This window comes from Pongo abelii, chromosome 8 (assembly GCF_028885655.2).
Source record: "Pongo abelii isolate AG06213 chromosome 8, NHGRI_mPonAbe1-v2.0_pri, whole genome shotgun sequence".
Lineage (NCBI taxonomy): Eukaryota > Metazoa > Chordata > Mammalia > Primates > Hominidae > Pongo > Pongo abelii.
This window is the reverse complement of record NC_071993.2, coordinates 106,952,466-106,973,600: the sequence shown is the minus strand read 5'-3', so window position 1 is coordinate 106,973,600 and position 21,135 is coordinate 106,952,466. Positions and strand designations below refer to the sequence as shown.

The 21,135-nt window shown below is 44.4% G+C and overlaps 1 non-coding gene across 1 annotated transcript; it reads right to left on the bottom strand.

Moving 5' to 3' along the window:
- Positions 1-15,490: 15,490 nt before the first annotated feature.
- On the bottom strand, positions 15,491-15,596 carry LOC112135350 (small nucleolar RNA U13). Its single transcript, XR_002916646.1, has one exon. It is a non-coding gene; the product is annotated as a small nucleolar RNA U13 (small nucleolar RNA).
- Positions 15,597-21,135: the final 5,539 nt, after the last annotated feature.

Below are 21,135 nucleotides of genomic sequence, written 5' to 3'. Positions count from 1 at the left end.
GGACTCTGTGAATATGAGATAGCATGTGGAAACAAGAGTATGTCAGACAAGTCTCAATCAATTTAGAAAGTTTATCTTGTCACAGTTAAGGACGTGCCCATGACACAGCCTCAGGAGGTCCTGACAACATTTGCCCAAGATGGTCAGGACACAGCTTGGTTTTGTACAGTTCAGGGAGACATGAGACATGAATCAATATATGTAAGATATACATTGGTTTTGTCCAGAAAGGTAGGACAACTCGAAGTGGGGAGGGGCTTCCAGGTGACAGGTAGATAAAAGACAAATGGTTGCATTCTTTTGAGTTTCTGATTAGCCTTTCGCTGAATACACAAGGCACAAGTGAATACTCACTTATGCCTTAGTCTGGCTTAGTGAAACAATAGGGCAAAGGAAGCAATCAGATATGGATTTGTCTCAGATGAGCAGAGAGATGACTTTTGGAGTTCTGTCTGTCCTTTGTCTACAAGGAATTTCATTGTGGGCAAATTGTGAGGGGGGTATGTAGCTTTTATTATTATTATTATTATTTTAAATCTTTGTGGCTATCTTACTTAGGAATAGAACAGGAGGCAGGTTTGTCTGATGCAGTTTCCAGCTTGACTTTACCCTTTGGTGATTCTCCTTTCACATTTCTCCCCTTTTTAATATCTTTTGGAGAAAGCTTTTTAGAAGGAAATGAGCCTCTGGTCTCAGGTTATGTCTCATCTCTCATGGCTAGGCCGGTTTATTCTTAGATTAGTAAGTCCCACGTTATTAGAAAAGCTCATTTTTAGCAGACTGTGAAGTCTCATGTCCAACAAAGAGAAAATAGGGGAGGAAGGGAGAAAACAACAACAAACAAAAAATGAAGAACAATCCTGGAAAATCGATACAGGCCACATTACTCTGAAATTCTTACATCAGTAGACATGTACGAAAGTGGCTTACGTATGTATTTTCTTCCAAAGTTTAAGTTGTCTAGCTTCAGTTCACAGGGCTTTAAGAAAGCAAAGCTTAATTTCTACTGATTTCTTTTCCTTTTTTTTTTTTTTTAAGACAGAGACTTGTTCTTTCACCATGGCTGGAGTGCAGTGGCATGATCTTGGCTCACTACAATCTCCGCCTCCCAGGTTCAAGTGATTCTCCTGCCTCAGCCTCCTGAATAGCTTGGATTACAGACATGCACCACCATGCCCAGCTGATTTTTGTGTCTTTAGTAGAGACAGGGTTTCACCATGTTGGCCAGGCTAGTCTTGAACTCCTGACCTAAAGTGATCCACCCGCTTCAGCCTCCCTCTAGTAATTTCAAATCAGGAAAAATGTGGGGAAAAAGGAAAGGAAAGAAAGAAAAAAATGGAAAACCTTATTTTGGAGACATGTAGTCAGGAAAAATTTTGGAATTCAGTTACAACTGTGGAAAATATTAAAAACTGAAAAACACTAGGCAACACTAGAATCTAAAAACAGGTGTACTATAGTTTATTTTAAAACATAATTTTTCTCTCTCCAGTCCTGTTTTCATAAAGACAAATCACAGGACAAACTAATTTGCAAAATAAGTTTTAGTCTTATTATACTTGGCCAGAGTATTTGCATAAAGTCAGAAAGAATAATTATTTGCCATATAGGCTCCTCTTCAAAAAAAAAAACAGGCTTTGCTGGAACTTTATTCCATAAAGAACCTCAGATTCTGCTTTAATGCCTTAAGCCCAGCCTGTGCCTGCAAATACCTGTAATAATTGGGTGAATTCCTCACTTCAAGGTCCCAAGAAAACTTGGGGCTCCTGGGCCTGTCAGAAAGTGACATTCCATACATACCATAGGCGAGGAACCTGTACAGGGACTGTGTAGACAAGGCATGAGGCCAGCTGTCCCAAGGGGCTTTTATTGGTTCGTTGGCTCTATAAGTCAACTTTGATTCCTTAAAGGGGTCTGCATCTGAAAGCATACCATTCCAGTCCAAACCTTGGTAAAATTTAACCAGTGTCTCCAATTGTGTCTTGTTACAAAAGAAAACAGATTCTTATTGCACTTATGCAAATAACTATATTGCCATAAGTTAAGAATACTCACAACTAGTTTCCAAATTTTGGAGAAATCAGGAAGCAAGAAATATGCATAGTGCCCACTGTCTCTACAAAAAAGCATGAAAAAGCCAGGTGTGGTGATGCATGTCTGTAGTCCCAGCTACTTTGGAGACTGAGGTGGGAGGATCACTTGGGCCCAGGAGGTCAAGGCTGCAGTGAGCTATGATCATGCCACTGCACCCCAGCCTGGGTGATTGAGGAAGAACCAGTCTCAAAAAGAAAAAATTTCTAAAATGGTAAGGTCTCAATACAATGAAATCAAGTTTATTTCTGTTAAAGATCCAGGAAATGAATTCACAGTGTGATATTGTGACTTATTAAAAGAAAAACCTTAGACAGGTCAAGTGTAGTGGCTCGCACCTGTAATTCCAGTGGTTTGGGAGGCTGAGTCAGGAGGACTGCTTGAATTCAGGAGTTCAAGACCAACCTGGGCAACACAGACCTCGTCTCAATTAAAAAAAGGTTTCTTAATTAAGAAAAACCTCGGCCGGGTGCGTTAGCTCACGCCTGCAATCCCAACACTTTGGGAGGCTGAGGCGGGCATATCATGAGGTCAGGAGTTCGAAACCAGCCTGACCAACATGGTGAAACCCCATCTCTACTAAAAATACAAAAATTAGCCAGATGTGGTGCCTCATGCCTGTAATCCCAGCTACTAGGGAAGCTGAGGCATGAGAATTGCTTGAACCTGGGAGGCAGAGACTGCAGTGAGCCAAGATCGCACCACTGCACTCCAGCCTGGGCCATAGAACGAGACTGCATCTCAAAGAAAAAAAATAAAAAGAAAAACCTACATTTTCTGTTATTTCAAAAAAAAAAAAAAAAACACCTTAGACAGATTAAATTTAACAATTTTTAATTGAGCAAAGAATGATTTGTGAACCGGGTAGCACCCAAACCAGAATAAGTTCAGGGAGACTCTGGCGCTGCTGTGTGGTCTGAATTTTATGGACAGAAAAAGGAAAGTGATGTACATAAAACAGAAGTGGACGTACAGAAGCAGCTGGATTGGATATAGTTTGATATTTGCCTTATTTGAACGCAGTTTGAACATTTGGCCACCTTTGATTGGTCAAAACTCAATGATTGGTATAACAGTAAGGTTACAGCCCGTTTACACATTTTGGTTACAGTTCACTATGTACAAAAAAACCTTTAGGCTGAACTTAAAATATGTAAGAAGGCAGCTTTAAGCTTTCATATTGAATTCTGAAGGGAAACAAAAACAAAAGTGTTCTCTTAACCTATGATGTAGGTTAAGAGAAGTCCAATGTTCTGTTTCTGACTGATTATGGAGCAACAAAGGTATTAAAATTTCTTGCCCATGTTGCCTCCTTATCTTCCATGTATCAAGGGATAAGTTTGTCCATGTACAAATAAAAGTCTACCCTATGAGTGCACACAAGATACCTCTTTTACAGTTCTATTGTTTATAGAGGCATAAGCAAGGAAAAAACTGAGAGATAAGAGTCTCACGATACCAGATTTCCGTGATCCTGGGAAATAGCCATCTACATCTAAGATGCTGTCTGCTTATAGGAAGAAACTTCCCTGGGTAGATTTCTTTCTTTCTTTTCTTTTCTTTTTTTTTGGAAACAGAGTCTTATTTGCTCTGTCACTCAGGCTAGTGTGCAGTGACACAATCCCAGCTCACTGCAGCCTTGAACTCCTGGGCTGCAGCAATCTTCCCGTCTGAGCCTCCCGAGTAGCTGGGACTACAGGTGCGTACCATTGTGCCTGGTTAATTTTTGTATTTTTTGTAGAGATAGGGTTTCACCATGTTGACCAGAGTGGTCTTGAACTCCTGAGATCAAGGTATTAGCCTGCCTCAGCCTCCCAAAGTTCTGGGATTACAGGAGCGTGCCACTACGCCTGGCTAATTTTTTAAAGTTTTTTTTTTGAGATGGAGTCTCGCTCTGTCGCCCAGGCTGGAGTGCCGTGGCGCAATCTCGGCTCACTGCAAGCTCCGCCTCCCGGGTTCATGCCATACTCCTGCCTCAGCCTCCCGAGTAGCTGGGACTATAGGCGCCCGCCACCATGCCCAGCCAATTTTTTGTATTTTTAGTAGAGACGGGGTTTAGCCAGGATGGTCTCAATCTCCTGACCTCGTGATCCGCCTGCCTCGGCCTCCCAAAGTGCTGGGATTACAGGCGTGAGCCAACGCGCCCGGCCTTTTAAAGTTTTATAGAGACAGAGTCCCACTATATTGCTCAGGCTGGTCTTGAACTCCTGGGCTCAAGCAGTCCTCCCACCTCAGCCTCCCAAAGTGCTGGGATTACAGGCGTGAGCCACTGCGCCCGGCCATAATGCATTAAAGTGTTAAAGCATTTAGCCATATTAGAGTTTAGGAGCAGAAAATACATGGGGTTCTATGATTAAGAGCATAGGCTTTTCAGTGACTATTTCATGAGGATTCAATTTATGTTTTCCACTAGAGATGGATCTGATTGTCATCAGTCTGCAATACCTTTGACCAAGGCAATCTTTTTTTTTTTTTTTTTTTTTTTTTTGAGACGGAGTTTTGCTCTTGTTGCCCAGGCTGGAGTGCAATGGCACGATCTTGGCTCACTGCAACCTCCACCTCCTGGGTTCAAGCAATTCTCCTGCCTCAGCCTCCCAAGTAGCTGAGACTACAGGCACCTGCCACCACTCCCAGCTAAGTTTTTTTATTTTTAGTAGAGACGGGGGGCGGGTTTCACCAGGTTGGCCAGGCTGGTCTCAATCTCCTGACCTTGTGATTTGCCCGCCTTGGCCTCCTAAAGTGCTGGGATTACAGGCATGAGCCACCACACCCGGCCTGACCAAGGAAATCTTAATCTTATAATATATGTGTATCTACTTTTTGAGACAGCTTCTCACTCTGTCACTCAGGCTGGAGTGCAGTGGTGCTATCTCAGCTCACTGCAGCCTCAACCTCCTGGGCTCAGGTAATCCTCCCATCTCAGCCTCCCGAGTAGCTGGGACCAGAGACATGCACCACCACACATGCCCAGCTAATTTATTTTTGTATGTTTTTTATAGAGTCAGAGTCTCTATGTTGCCCAGGCTGGTGTTCAACTCCTAGGCTCAAGCAATTTGCCCATCTCCCAAAGTGCTGGCTTTCTAAAGTGCTGGGATTATAGATGTGAGCCACTGTGCCCAGCCAATTTATTTATTTATTTTTTTTGAGACAGAATCTCACTCTCTGTCACCCAGGCTGGAGTGCAGTGGTGTTATCTCGGCTTACTGCAAGCTCTGCCTCCCAGGTTCAATGATTCTCCTGCCTCAGACTCCTGAGTAGCTGGGATTACAGGTGTGCACCACCATGCCTGGCTAATTTTTTTTTCTTTTTTTTTTTTTTTGAAATGGAGTCTCGCTCTGTCACCTAGGCTGGAGTGCAATGGCATGATCTTGGCTCACTGCAACCTCTACCTCCTGGGTTCAAGCGATTCTCCTGCCTCAGCCTCCCGAGTAGCTGGGACTACAGGTGCATACCAGCACGCCTGGCTAATTTTTTTGTATTTTTAGTAGAGACACGGTTTCACCATGTGGCCAGGCTGGTCTTGAACTCCTGACCTCTAGTGATCTTCCTGCCTTGACTCCCAAAGTGCTGGGATTACAGGCATGTGCCACTGCACATGACCTTTTTTTTTTTTTGATACAGAGCCTTGCTCTGTCATTCAAGCTGGAGCACAATGACATGATCTCAGCTCACTGCAACCTCTGCCTCCCAGGTTCAAGCAATTCTCCCTCAGCTACCTGAATAGCTGGGATTACAGCCACATGCCACCAGGCCCAGCTAATTTTTTGTATTTTTAGTAGAGACAGGGTTTCTCCATGTTGCCCAGGCTGTTCTCGAACTCCTGAGCTCAAGCATCAGCCACCACGCCCTGCCTGGCCAAGTATTTTAAATACTGAAAAGAATTTTGGGCTGGGTGGAGTGGTTCATGCCTATAATCCCAGCACTTTGGGAGGCCAAGGTGGGTGGATCACTTGAGTTCAGGTGTTGGAGACCAGCCTGGGCAACATGGCAAAACCTCGTCTCTACCAAAAATCCAAAAGTTAGCGAGGTGTGGTGGTGGATGTCATCCCAGCAACTTGGGAGGGTGAGGCATGAGAATCACTTTACCTGGGAGGCGGAAGTTGCAGTGAGCCCAGATCACACCACTGCACTCCAGCCTGGGCTATAGAGCAAGACTCTGTCTCAAAAAAAAAAAAAGAGAATTTTGAAACTGTGTCACAGGCACCCTCCCCAATGTCTTTCCTAGTCGTCTTGGGTCTCATGTAGTCATGTGGCACCCAGAAGGACTATAAAGGGCAGGGCCTGAGTCCTGAATTTTTATACCAGGTGTAGAGCTCAGGACAGAAGACAGAGTGTGAAGATGGTACCTGGAGGATCAAAGCCCTCCTAGAATAGGTAGCAGGCAAATCTGGGGCAGGGAAAAGGGACCATAATTGAGTTTGACTCTGCCTTGCAGCTGGTAGTCTAGGCACTGGAAACATGTCCCCAGGCCCGCCTTTGTAATCACCCCACAGGTTCTTCTTGCCTGCTGCACAGACAAAATCAATTTATTGAGACCACCGCATTGCAGTAGACAAAAAGTTTAATTGATGCAAGGCTGGCCCATTTGACTGGAGTTATCAGTCAAATCAGTCTCCCTGAAGGTTTGAAGGTTAGGGGATTTTATGGACAATTTGGTGGGCAGGGGGCTAGGGAATGGGTGCTGCTGATTGGCTGGAGATGAAATCATAGGTGTGTGGAGAATCGTCCTCTTGCTCTGAGTCTGCTTCTGGGAGGGGCCACAGGATCAGCTGAGTCATAAGTCATGAGTCTAGGTGGGGTCAGTCTGAAAGATATCTAAAGAAAACCAACCTTAGTTCTACAATAGTAATGTTTTCTATAGGAGCAATTGGGGAAGTTACAAATCTTGTGCCCTCTGGCCACATGACTCCTAAGCAGTAACGGATTATTGAAATTACATCTACAAACCTGGGAAACAATGTGAGACCCTGGTGATATGGTTTGGATATGTGTTCCCACTAAATCTTAGTTTGAAATGTAATCCACAATTTTGGAGGCGGGGCCTGGTGGGAGATGTTTGGGTTAGGGAGGCAGATCCCTCATGCCTTGCTGGAGTCCTTATGATAATGAGTGAGTTCTCGTGTGATCTGATTGTTTAAAAGTACACAGCACCTCCCTCCCCACTCTCTCTTGCTCCTGCTGAAAACTCCCTGAGGCCTCCTCAGAAGCTGAGTAGAGGCCAGCACTATGCTTCCTGTACAGCCTGCAGAACCATGAGCCAATTAAACCTCTTTTCTTTATAAATTACCTAGTCTTTGGTTTTTCTTTATAGCAATGCAAGAACAGCCTAACACACTTGGCTCTACAAAAATTAAAAAATAAAAAAATTAGTAGGGCATGGTGGTATGCATTTATAGTCCCAGCTACTTGGGAGGCTAAGGTGGGAGGATCAGTTAATCCTAGGAGTTCAAGATTGAAGTGAGCTATGATTGCACCACTGCACTCCAGCCTGAGCAACAGAGCAAGACTCTGTCTCTAAAGCAAAACAAAACAAAAGAAACTATGCTTCTATCTTAGCAGAATTCAAGCCCCTCCCATGATATTATTCTTGTGCCCTTTCATTAATCTTAAAAAGGTAGGTTTCAGTCTCTGAGCAAGGAGTGGGTAAGTTTTAGGGAGGGACTATTATCATCCTTTCTTTAAACTGTAAACTAAATTCCCCCCAAAGTTAGTTTGGCCTATGCCCAGAAATGACCAAGGACAGCTTGGAGGACAGAAGGAAGATAGAGTCAACTATGCCAGATTTATCTTACTGTCATATTTTTTTTTGACATGGAGTCTCACTCTGTCACCCAGGCTGGAGTGCGGTGGCATGATCTTGGCCCAGTGCAATCTCTGCCTTCTAGGCTTAAGCAATTCTCCTGCCTCAGCCTCCTGAATAGCTGGGACCACAGGCATGCACCACCATATCTGGCTAATTTTTTTTTTTTTTTTTTTTTTTTTTTTTGAGACAGAGTCTTGCTCTGTCGTCCAGGCTGGAGTGCAATGGCACAATCTCAGCTCACTGCAACCTCTGCCTCCTGGGTTCAAGCAATTCTCCTGCCTCAGCCTCCTGAGTAGCTGGGATTACAGGCGTGCACTACCACGCCTGGCTAATTTTTGTATTTTTAGTAGAGACGGGGTTTCACCATGTTGGTCAGGCTGGTCTTGAACTCCTGACCTTGTGATCCACCAGCCTCGGCTTCTCAAAGTGCTGGGATTACAGGCATGAGCCACCGCGCCTGGACTAATTTTTGTATTTTCATTAGAGACTGGGTTTTGCCATGTTGGCCAGGCTGGTCTCAAATTCCTGGCCTCAAGTGATCCACTCGCCTTGGCTTCCCAGAGTGTTGGGATTACATGAGCCACCACGCCTAGTCTCTTACTGTCATATTTTGCAAAGGCAGTTTCACCATGACCACTCATCCAGACCCCAGAATCCAGAGGCTCAAAACCAAAATCATAAGCTCACAGTCAAATCAAACAAGTATCAAAAAATATTAAGAAGCAGCAGTAGTATAACTTTAAAACATGTAGCAGAGAGAGCATACATCTGTCTGACCAGTAAATCCAGGCAAAAATATCGTGATTTACTTTCCAACCTGACTCTGCATAACATTACGAGACAAAGAAGGTCAAAATATTTTACCCTAAAATACATTTCTGTCTGACCAGTAAATCCAGGCAAAAATAACCTAAAGAGATTAACTAAATCTGAATAGGAAACATTTGTCATCTATTGCCTCTAAGGGCAGCCACTATAAGACTTCAAAATAACTTTGGTCTCCACAATCTTTATCTTAACCTGAACCTTCCCTCTCTATCAATCCCAGGTCTTTAGACAAACTCTACCAATTGTCAACCAGAAAATGTTTAAATTCACCTATAGTCTGGAAGCCCCATCCCGGTTTGAGTTGTTCCACCTTTCTGGACCAAACCAATGTATTTCTTAAATGTATTTGATTGATGTCTCATGCCTCTCTAAAGTGTATAAAACCAAGCTGTGCCCCAACCACCATGGGCAAATGTTCTCAGGACCTCCTCCTGGCTAAACTCCACTCTTAAGCCTGGAACCTCTACCCTTAGCGAAAACAGCTGACCCTATTTTACCGCCCAAATGATTGCCTTTTTGGCCCACCCCACCCCCTATCTGTGTCCATAAAAACCAGACCAGTTGGCAGAAAAAAGAAAGAGCAACACGAGCAGCCGATGCAAGTGGTCCGGAATGCAAGCTGCTGAGCCTCAGGATTCAAGCAGCTGAGCAGCAAGCAGAGAAGCAAGCAACTGAGCATCGGAGACTACAAATAGATGTAGCTAACTTCAGATGGTGCAGCTTCAGGGAAAGATCACCTTCTTCCTGCACCATCCCCTTTCCAGCTCCACATGCCGCTGAGAGCCAGTCTTCAAACAGTCTGTGTGATCTGATTCTTCCTGGACACTGAAAAAGAACTTGGGTGTCAAAAAGGCAGGTGCAGGAGGCTGTCACCCTGACCCTTCACTGAGCTGTTAACACTTAGCCATCCAAGGACTGCAGGCTGAGTGAAACGAACCACTCCAGTTCCTGCCCGCCCACGAAGGGAGTCAGGGTCAAGGGAACTATCCCATCTCATGCCAGATAGTAATGAAGGCAAAGGATGAGCAGATTTAATTCTTCTTGTTCTTCCTTTCCTTCTTTCTTCTTTCTTCTTCCTTCTTTGATCTTTCTTCTTTCTGCTTCTCAGAATCTTGCTCTGTTGCCTAGGCTGGAGTGCAGTGATATGATCATGACTTACTGCAGTCTTGACCTCCTGGGCTCAAGCAACCCTCTCACCTCAGCCTTCTGAGTAGCTGGGACTACAGGCACACATTACCATGCCTGGCTAAGTTTTAAATTTTTTGTAGAGACAATGTCTCACTTTGTTGCCCAGGCTGGTCTCAAACTCCTGGGCTCAAGCAGTCCTCCTGTGTTGACCTCCCAAATTGCTGGGATTACAAAGATTTAACTTTTCTTATCCTTTAGTCACATAAGCCTTTTATTTACTCTTTATAAACAGTTTTTTTTCGCCTTTGTTTTCTTATTTACTTTTTTTTTTTTTTTTTGAGACAGAGTCTCGCTTGGTCACCCAAGCTGAAGTGTAGCGACGCCATCTCATCTCACTGCAACCTCCGCTTCCATGTTCAAGCGATTCTCGTGCCTCAGCCTCTTGAGTAGCTGGGACTACAGACGTGCGCCGCTACGCCCAGCTGATTTTTATATTTTTAGTAGAGACGAGGTTTCACCATATTGGCCAGGCTGGTCTTCAACTCCTGACCTCAAGTGATCTGCCCACCTTGGCCTCTCAAAGTGCTGGGATTACAGGCGTGAGCCACCATGCCCAGCCAATTATTTACTTTTAAACTATTTTGTTTATTGGCATTTTCACAACATATAAATATCTCCTTAATTAATTAATTATTTATTTATTTTTATTTTTTTGAAGTGAAGTCTCGCTCTGTCGCCCAGGCTGGAGTGCCGTGGCATGATCTCGGCTCACTGCAACCTCCACCTCCTGGGCTCAAGCAATTTTCCCGCCTCAGCCTCCCAAGTAGCTGGAATTACAGGTGTCTGCCACCATGCCTGACTAAGTTTTGTGTTTTTTAGTAGAGAGAGGGTTTTGCCATGTTGACCAGGCTGGTCTTGAACTCCTGACCTCAGGTGATCCGCCCACCTCGGCCTCCCAAAGTGCTGGGATTATAGGCATGAGCCACTGTGCCCAACCAGATCTTTTTTAAAAAGCAATAAAAAATATTGAAATCTTTTCAGAAGCTTCTGTACATCAATACTTATCTCTGGATGAAACTAATTCTAGAGCCCTCTTTTTTTTTTTTTGAGACAGAGTCTCGCTCTGTTGCCCAGGCTGGAGTGCAGTGGTGCCATCTTGGCTCACTGCAAGCTCCGCCTCCTGGGTTCTCACCATTCTCCTGCCTCAGCCTCCTGAGTAGCTGGGACTACAGGCGCCCACCACCATGCCCAGCTAATTTTTTGTATTTTTAGTAGAGACAGGGTTTCACTGTGTTAGCCAGGATGGTCTCGATCTCCTGACCTTGTGATCTGCCTGCCTCGGCCTCCCAAAGGGCTTGGATTACAGGCCTGAGCCACTGCGCCTGGCCTGGGGCCCTCATTTTTTTAAACTTTTTTTTTGACACAGGGCCTTGTTCTGTCACCCAGGCTGAAGTGTAGTGGTGTGATCACAGCTCACTGCAGCCTCAATCTCCTAGGCTCAAGAGATCCTCCCACCTCAGGCTCCTGAGTAGCTATGACTACAGGTATGTGCATCACACCTAGCTAATTGTTTTGTATTTTTTGTAGAGACAAGATCTCACTATATTGCCCAGGCTGGTCTCAAAGTCCTAGGCTCAAGCAGTCCTCCTGCCTGAGACTCCCAAAGCGCTGGGATTATAGGCGAGAGCCACCATGGCCCAGCCTGGGGCCCTCATTTTTAAATACACTTTTAAAAGTTCAGTATTCATTTGAAATGTTGTAATTTTGTATTACTTTTAGTAAGATCTTGCCATTTCTGTGTTTGCTGCTTCCAGGGCCTAATTTTTTTTTTTTTGAGACAGAGTCTCACTCTGTTGCCAGGGCTGGAGTGCAGCGGCATGATCTCGGCTCACTGCAACCTCCGCCTCTCGGGTTCAAGTGATTCTCCTGCCTCAGCCTCCTGAGTAGCTGGGATTACAGGTGCCTACTACTACACTTAGGTAATTTTTTGCATTTTTAGGAGAGACAGGGTTTCACCGTGTTGGCCAGGCTGGTCTCGAACTTCTGACCTCGTGATTTGTCTGCCTCGGCCTCCCAAAGTGCTGGGATTACAGGCATGTGCCACCATGCCTGGCTCCAGGGCCTAATATTTATGCATGTATAGGTAAGCATAGCTGGAAGGTGAAGTACTAAGTTCTTCAGTAGTAAAGGATTATTATTATTATTTTGAGACGGACTCTCGATCTTGTTGCCCAGGCTGGAGTGCAATGGCACGATCTCCGCTCACTACAGCCTCTGCCTCCCAGGTTCAAGTAAGTGATCTCCTGCCTTAACCTCCCGAGTAGCTGGGATTACAGGCATGTGGCAGCACGCCCGGCTAATTTTGTATTTTTAGTAGAGACGGGGTTTCTCCATGTTGGTCAGGCTGGTCTTGAACTCCCGACCTCAGGTGATCTGCTGCCTTGGCCTCCCAAAGTGCTGGGATTACAGGCGTGAGCCACCGTGCCTGGCCAAGGACCCCCATTTTTACTTTGCATCTTGTCCTTAACTCTCAGATCCCTTTGATTAACTTAACTAATGCTTTTATTTTCTACCTAAGTGTGCAAGAAAAGGAAATGAAAGGAATACTACAACACAAAAATCTCTGTGAATTTCTAAAAGCTGAAGTTCACAGCCTCTGTGCTATTACCATTTACTGCCAGTTTCTCTCTGAACCACTCAGACATGTGAGGCCTCTAACTGGATCAAAGCCAGTTAACTATTGCATGTAATCTGATCCTAGACCTAGTCCAGTTTGTATCACAACTTCCAAACCCAATTCATATTAAAAATTCACTCAAACAGATAGCTCAAAACACAAACCCACAGAGCTTCAGAATCTGAGAGAGAAGATACCCATGATCCTCAGTTGTAAGAGAGCAATGGACAAAATGAGTCTGGTTGGTACCTCGTTTGTCACTCAATGCCCCTGGTGGGGGTAGAAGCTCTACTTCAGATCCCATTTCTGACACCATCTGTTAAAAAGAAAACCTTAGGGCCGGGCATGGTGGCTCACACCTGTAATCCCAGCACTTTGGGAGGCCGAGGCAGGTGGATCACCTGAGGTCAGGAGTTTGAGACCAACCTGCCCAACATAGCGAAACCCTGTCTCTATTAAAAAAAAAATACAGGCCAGGCTCATGCCTGTAATCCCAGCACTTTGGAAGGCCGAGGCGGGTGGAATACAAGGTCAGGAAATCGAGACCATCCTGGCTAACATGGTGAAACCCTGTCTTTACTAAAAATACAAAAAATTAGCCGGGCATGGTGGCGGGCACCTGTAGTCCCAGCTACTCGGGAGGCTGGGGCAGGAGAATGGTGTGAACCCAGGAGGCAGAGCTTGCAGTGAGCTGAGATCATGCCACTGCACTCCTACCTGGGCGACAGAGCGAGACTCCGTCTCAAAAAAAAAAAAAAAAAAAAAAAATTACCTGGGCGTGGTGGCAAGCACCTGTAATCCCAGCTACTCAGGAGGCTGAGGCAGGAGAATCGCTTGAACCCGGGAGGTAGAGGTTGCAGTGAGCTGAGATTGCACCACTGCACTCCAGCCTGGGTGACAAGAGCGAAACTCTATCTCAAAAAAAAAAAAAAAAAAAAAAAAACCCTTAGGCAAATTAAATTTAACAGAGAGTTTATTGAGCAAAGAATGATTTGCAAATCAGGCAGCCCCCAAAGCAGAATATGTTCAGAGAGACTCCTGCACCGCTGCGTAGTCAAAAAAGACTTACAGGCAGAAAAAGGAAAGTGATGGACAGAAACAGTTGGATTGGTTACAGCTTTGCATTTGCCTTATTTGGACACATTTTGACTGGTTGGTCACCTTTGGTTGGCTTAAATTCAGTGATTGGCACAAGAATAGGTTATAGTCTGTTTATGCATCCAATAAGGTTATAGTTCACTATGTATGGCAAAATCTTCACACTGAACTTAAATTATGTAAGGAGGCAGCTTTATGATAAACCTAACTTAGCAGACTTATTAAGAAATATATATTTTGTCTTTGTCCCCTGGCGTACAACTTCTAAAACCCTTGTAACTTCCTGAATGACAGAGGTGATAGGAGCTCTTTTGCTACCCGTAACAAGCCCCTGAATTTCAATTACACCTGAGTTTATGTTAATGAGATGACTGGTAGCTGAAAGCCCCTAGATAGCTTCAGGATGGGTCTGGTTGCCAAAGAAACCCACCATGTGCTTATGATGGCAGCGGCGGGCCATCTGGAGTGGCTGCTGCTATCACGCCGGCTGCAGCAGGGAGGTGCAGCTGGGGCTGCAAGCTCCACAGAGCCAGCGGGAGCCAGGGACCAGCGGGAGCCCCATTCCTTCTGAGTTGGGGCAGGAGCTCCCCAGGTGCCACTGCAACTGCCCAAGCCATGGCTATGGACCCAGGCATCCTGGTCCTCTTGGGGCCCGGGATCAGGCAGGAGCCCCATCCTCCCAGGCACAGCTGCAGCCACTCAAATAGCAAGCCCAGGAGCCCTGTGGCAGGAAAGAGCCCACCTGGTTCTAGCAACTGCGTCTCTTGAACGTAAGGGGGTGTGTGTGCATGCTCAGTTTCCTGATTTATGATCTCAACGTGCTAGAAGTCTAACTCAGCATAGGTCCAAGACAGTGTAGCATCCAAACCACATTGAGTCTATTAATAAGTGAGCCAGTAAGATTCACTTTTTCCGTGGCCACAGAAAACACCCCTAAACCCAACCAGCCATCTCGAAAGCAAGGATGTAGAAAGTAGGACAGCATGACTTGGTACAAATCTGCCATCAGAACTGAAGAAGTTAGACTTCCTGTGTCTAGAGCATCATCTTTACACATGTGGTACCACAATTTGTCTCATACACACACTCTCAGCACACACCCTGCACTCCATCATGCCCACCTCCTGCCTGGAATGCAGCTTCATTTCTACTTTAACACTAACTGCATTCTGGGTTTAACCATGAGTAAACATTCCCCCTGAGCAAATGCCTAAGCAAACATCACTTCTCTCCCTCCTCCCAGAAGTTAAATATCACTATTTATAAAGGCTTCCCCCTACCCCTACCGTCTCTTATTCTTTCCCTCACCACTTGATGATCCTCCCCACACTGCTACTCGTGAATCTTTCTTTCTCCCACCTTCATTCTGTTCACATACTTCCTACACCCCTTCACCCCCAACCCACCAGGCCCTGCTGCAGGTGGGGTGTAGCATCACCTAAGAAGGAGGGCCTGGAGCCATTAAGGGATAGGAGGCCAGCAGCCCGGGGAAAAGCGAAACAGAAAAAGCACTGCTTGTTTCTGCTGTTACTCTGCCTGCCTCCCCCTGCAGTCTCAGGGAGGAGGCAAAGAAAGTCACCCCTTGGATCCATGTTCACCCTGCAGAAGGAGGGAGAAAAGGCATCTTTGACTTCCTTTTAGATTGTCCCATGTGAGCCCTTTGGGATGAAGTCCATCCTGGGCACTAGATCAAAGGAATTGAGTGAGTTTCCTTAAATCTTTTCTGGAATCAGATGAAGAAAAAATAAACGAAGAAATAAAGTGACCACAATTTTGTTCTTTTTAAAAATATCCAAATATAGTATTTGAAACACACTGTAGTTTATAGAAGGCTTTTATTTTACAAGCCAATAATTTTTTTTTAATGTCAGACATTGGTACATTACCAATGTTGTAGCAAGGTTTGAGGGAGGTACATCTCACGCATGAGCATGAAAACTCAATCATCATGCTTATGACCTACAAAATGACCTAATTTTTTTTAATGGAAGGATAGATAAAGGGGCCCACCAACTTTCTTTTTTTTTTTTTTTTTTTTTTTTTGATAGGGTCTTGTTCTGTTGCCCAGGCTGGAGTGCAGTGGCACAATCACAGCAGACTGCAACCTTGACCTCCTGGGCTCAAGTGATCCTCCTGTCTCAGCCTCCTGAGTAACTGAGACTACAGGCATGTACCACTATGCCTGGCTAATTTTTAAATTTTTTGTAGAGATGGGATTTCACCATCTTGCCCAGTCTGATCTTGAACTCCCGAGCTCATGTGATCTTCCTCCTTCAGCCTCCCGAAGTATTGGGGCTACAGGCATGAGCCACCATGCCTGGCTACTTTCTATTTTGGACTAACTTTCTAATTTTCTATTAAGGACTATTGGTAAAATACAATTGTTATCCACTATCACCATCAATTCGTAAATAACACCAAAAATTAGGAAAGATATAATCTCAGGATAAAGAAGTCTTGTAAATGAAATTTTTCTCATCTTACTAGGGAATAGTAAATCTTCCATCTTAGACTGGCATATTGAGCCAGTAGTTTAAAGATGAGACCTTTAGTGACATATAACTAAAAATTTTTATGTAAGGATTTCAGACATAGCTGGATTGAGGTGCCTAAGTTAGGTGGTATGGAATCTCTCTCCATTTCTTGATTTCATTGTCTTCAGTAGTGACTTCATTCTCACATAGTCTCTCTCCATGAGGCAAGGTGAACAACAGCTCCTTTTAGCTCACCTTCTCTCAGCTATCAAAAGACAAATTTACAACAAATTTAGATTAAAGATCGAATTGGCTTTTATTTGTAATTCTAGAATTGGGCAACAACTCATTCTATAACATAGAATGAGTGTTCAGATGAGCAGAGAAATTTTGACTTTATAGGCAGAAAAGGGCTGAAGAATGCAGAAACAGAACAAAAACTGATTGGTTGTTACAAAGTTACTTTCCTTATAAAGGTTAAAGCAGAGGGGGGCGCTTCATCATGCTTCCCAAAACAGGCCTGTTTGGGGATTTGGCTATTATCTGTTTCTTGCTTGATTTCTTGGAAGATCAGATAAATAGCTTAGTTTTGGCTTGGTGGAAACTTCAGTATAAGTAACTCCATTTTGGTTTTATCTGTTAAGCCTAGTGCAGGAGCTCAGTTCCACCCAATGGCCTCCTATAAATTTCATTTAACACAGTTTAGCAACAAACTATTGATTCTTGAGCATGAATCTCAATAGCACAAACTGGATTATGTGCCTATCTCTAAAACTACCACAGTGACTCTGATTGGTCAGTCTGGGGTTATATGATCACTTCTGGGTGCTGGAATGGAAATATGGGGGACTGCAAGTATAGATGAGTTGTTTCCCATAAAAACAAACAAACAAAAAATCCCTGGGAGATCAAGGCAGGCAGATCACTTGAGGCCAGGAATTCGAGACCAGCTTGGCTAACATAACAAAACCCCGTCTCTACTAAAAATAGAAAAATTAGCCGGGCGTGGTGGCACATGCCTGTAATCCCAGCTACTTGGGAGGCTGAGGCAGGAGAATCACTTGACCCTGGGAGGCAGAGGTTGCAGTGAGTGGAGATCGTGTCACTGCACTCCAGCCCGGGCAACAGAGCGAGACTCCATCTCAAAAAGAAAAAAAAAAGAGGAATGATGATTGTGGACAAAACAACAAAAGAGCATTATAATTTTGTTGAATTTAAGCATCATTTTGATTTTACTGTGACTTTTTTCTGTTTTATTTATCTTTCATTGACATATAATAATTGTACATATTTATGGGGTACAATATATGTATACATTGTATAATTAGCAAATCAGAGTAATTAGCAAATCCATCATCTCAAATACTTATACTTCTTTGTGGTGAAAACATTCAGAATGCTCTCTTTTAATTTGTTTTTATTTATTCTTATTTTTTATTTTTAAATGGAGTTTTGCTCTTGTTGCCCAGGCTGGAGTGCAATGGCATGATCTCAGCTCACTGTAACCTCTGCCTCCCGGGTTCAAGCAATTCTCCTGCCTCAGCCTCCCAAGCAGCTGGGATTACAGGCATGCGCCACCACACCCGGCTAATTTTTTTGTATTTAGTAGAGACAGGTTTTCACCATGTTGGTCAGGCTGGTCTAGATCTCCTGATCTTAGGTGATCCACCCACCTCGGCCTTCCAAAGCAGGCGTGCGCCACCGTGCCTGGCCCTTATTTTATTTTATTTTTTTGGAGATGGAATCTTACTCTGTTGCCCAGGCTGGAGTGCAGTGGCACAATATTGGCTTACTGCAACCTCCGCCTCCCAGGTTCAAGTGATTCTCCTGCCTCAGCCTCCTGAGTAGCTGGGATTACAGGTGTGCACCACCATGCCCAAGTGTATTTTGTATTTTTAGTAGAGACAGGGTTTCACCGTGTTGGTCAGCCTGGTCTCAAACTCCTGACCTCAGGTGATCCCCCTACTTCGGCAAAGAAAGTCACCCCTTGGATCCATGTTCACCCTGCAGGAGGAGGGAGAAAAGGCATCTTTGACTTCCTTTTAGATTGTCCCATGTGAGCCCTTTGGGATGAAGTCCATCCTGGGCACTAGATCAAAGGAATTGAGTGAGTTTCCTTAAATCCTTTCTGGAATCAGATGAAGAATAAATAAATGAAGAAATAAAGTGACCACAATTTTGTTCTTTTTAAAAATATTCAAATATAGTGTTTGAAACACACTGTAGTTTATAGAAGGCTTTTATTTTACAAGCGAATAATTTTTTTTTAATGTCAGACATTGGTACATTACTAATGTTGTAGCAAGGTTTGAGGGACGTACATCTCACACATCAGCCTCCCAAGTAGCTGGGATTACAGCCACGCGCCACCATGCCCGGCTAAGTTTTGTATTTTTAGTAGAGACAGGGTTTCAGCGTGTTGGCCAGGCTGGTCTTGAACTCTTGGCCTCAAGTGATCCACCCGCCTCAGCCTCCCAGAGTGCTGGGATTACAGGTGTGAGACATCGTGCCCAGCCATGGTTTTTACTTCTGAGTGTGAAATAATTCTCTGTTTTCCAGTAAACCAATTCAAGCTTCTGCAAGTAGATAGGAAGAGGAGTCCCTAGGCATCAGTATATCAATATATTAAGAACAGCCCTGAAGATAAACATGATACAGTCTTTTCTTTAGAATGCAGAAGATTTCTTATAGGGTCTGTTCTCTTCTAGTAAGAACAAAACAAGACCTGGTCTTACTCTTGCCAACCAGGGTCTGTCTCTAAATGAAACCAAATGGCCTCTGTTGTCTTCTAGGAGTTGGTCTTGTCCTAGTTCAAGTCCACCAGACAGATGCCCTCTGTGAAAACCATCCTGACTTGGCCGGGTGCGGTGGCTCCGCCTGTAATCCCAGCACTTTGGGAGGCGAGGCAGGTGGATCACCTGAGGTGAGGTCAGGAGTTCGAGAACAGCCTGGCCAACGAGGTGAAACCCCATCTCTACTAAAAATAGAAAAATTAACTGGGTGTGGTAGTGGGCGCCTGTAATCCCAGATACTTGGGAGGCTGAGGCAGGAGAATTGCTTGAACCCAGGAAATGGAGGTTGCAGTGAGCCGAGATCGCACCATTGCACTCCAGCCTGGGCAACAAGAGCGAAACTCCGTCTCAAAAAAAAAAAGAAAAGAAAACCATCCTGACTTCTCCTTTCCCTGTGAGATCTGATCACCAATCTTCCTCTGTCGATCTCTTTTCAACTTGAATTCTCACCGTTATGAACCTTGGCCATGAGACTCCCAGGTGCATTGTGTCAACATTTTGATGAATAGTTGTATTTCCATGTGATGTCTGACATTTTAGGATGCAAACCTATGTCTTCCATGTTCTATCACTAGGTTGTTGGAGCACATCTTCTTTAATAATAGAAATAAGCATATATTAACAGCATTTTATCTATACATCCCCTCCTCCCCACCGCCCTGGAATTTGGTCCCCTGGCTATTCCAGGATGAACGGTTAGCTGACATGGCATGAGCAAGGCCAGCTTTGATTAGTTTCAGCAGCTCGCTACTCTCATCTGCTTGCCATTGCAAACAACAGCTTATGGCTGTGATATGGTGCACTGTGGGGGGAAGCCAGAGGGAGTTGCCTTTGATATGGGGCCAAGCCATGCCAAACTGTTAGTTCATGGTGCAGCCCCTCATAACCGTGATAGAACTTCAGTTACAGTATATCCTGACAGGTTGGATTTCAGTTCAGACAAGAGCTCAAAGGATGACACACCCAAATAGTTTTAATCAATTAGATGAATCAAAATGTGAATTGAGCCATTCTGTGTTTTGGTTTATTGAGGATTATTCAAGGGGAAAAACAATGTACTTTTTAGTTTTAATATGACATATACAGATATAATCCTTATTGTTAACAAGGCAGTTCCACACACATTTATCTCGTTTGTTTATTTTCATTTCAGTCCCTTCATTTGGGGATATTTTAATCATGTCTCAATACATCAACTTATCACAAAAATCAATCTCTTTGCCATGGCTCACCAAACCAGGAATGACCTACATACTGTTTGTTAGTTATTATTTGGCCGTGTGCAGTGGCTCATGCTTGTAATCCCAGCAGTTTGGGAGGCCAAGGAGGGTGGATCACCTGAGGTCAGGAGTTCAAGCCCAGTTTGGCCAACATGATGAAACCCCATCTCTACTAAAAATATAAAAATTAACCGGGTGTGGTGGCGCATGCCTGCAGTCCCAGCTACTTGGGAGGCTGAGGCAGGAGAATCACTTGAACCTGGGAGGCAGAGGTTGCAGTGAACCAAGATTGCACACACTATTGCACTCCGGCCTGGGCGACAGAGCGAGACTCCATCTCAAAAAAAAGAAAAAAAAAGATGGTTATTATTATTATTATTATTAACAGACATGGTCTTGCTATGTTGCCCAGGCTGGAGAGCAGTGGCTATTCACAGGCACAATCATAATGTGCTGCAATCTTGAACTCCTGGGCTCAAGTGAGCCTCTCACCTCACCCTCCAAAGTAGCTGAGATTACAGATGCGTGACACTGCACCTGGCCCTGTTTGTTTTCTAATCTCATCTCATAAAACTGCCTCCCTGGTTCACATGGCTTATTTTGTGTTTCTGAAACTTACTAGATGGCTTTCTACTTCAAGATTTTGCACCTGCAGTTTCTCCTGCCTGAAGAGCTCTTTACATGGTGATTCTTTCTCTCTTTTTTTGAGATGGGGTTTCACTCTGTCGCACAGGCTGGAGTGCAGTGGTGCCATCACGGCTCACTGCAGATCGTGGGACTACGGGCTTGAGCCACCACGTCCGGCTTGATTCTTTCTCATTATTCAAGTTTCAGGTAAATGTTACATCCCCAGAGGGGATTTCCCCAACTATCTCTATATTCAGAGAAGGCCATCCCTCACTTTGGCCTTTATCAGCCTAGATTCCTTATCTAAACCACATGACATAGAAGCTGTGTGGAGTGAATTGTCTTCTTAGTTCTTTCAAGGACTGAGTATAACTTGTACCGTTCTGGTTGCTGTTGG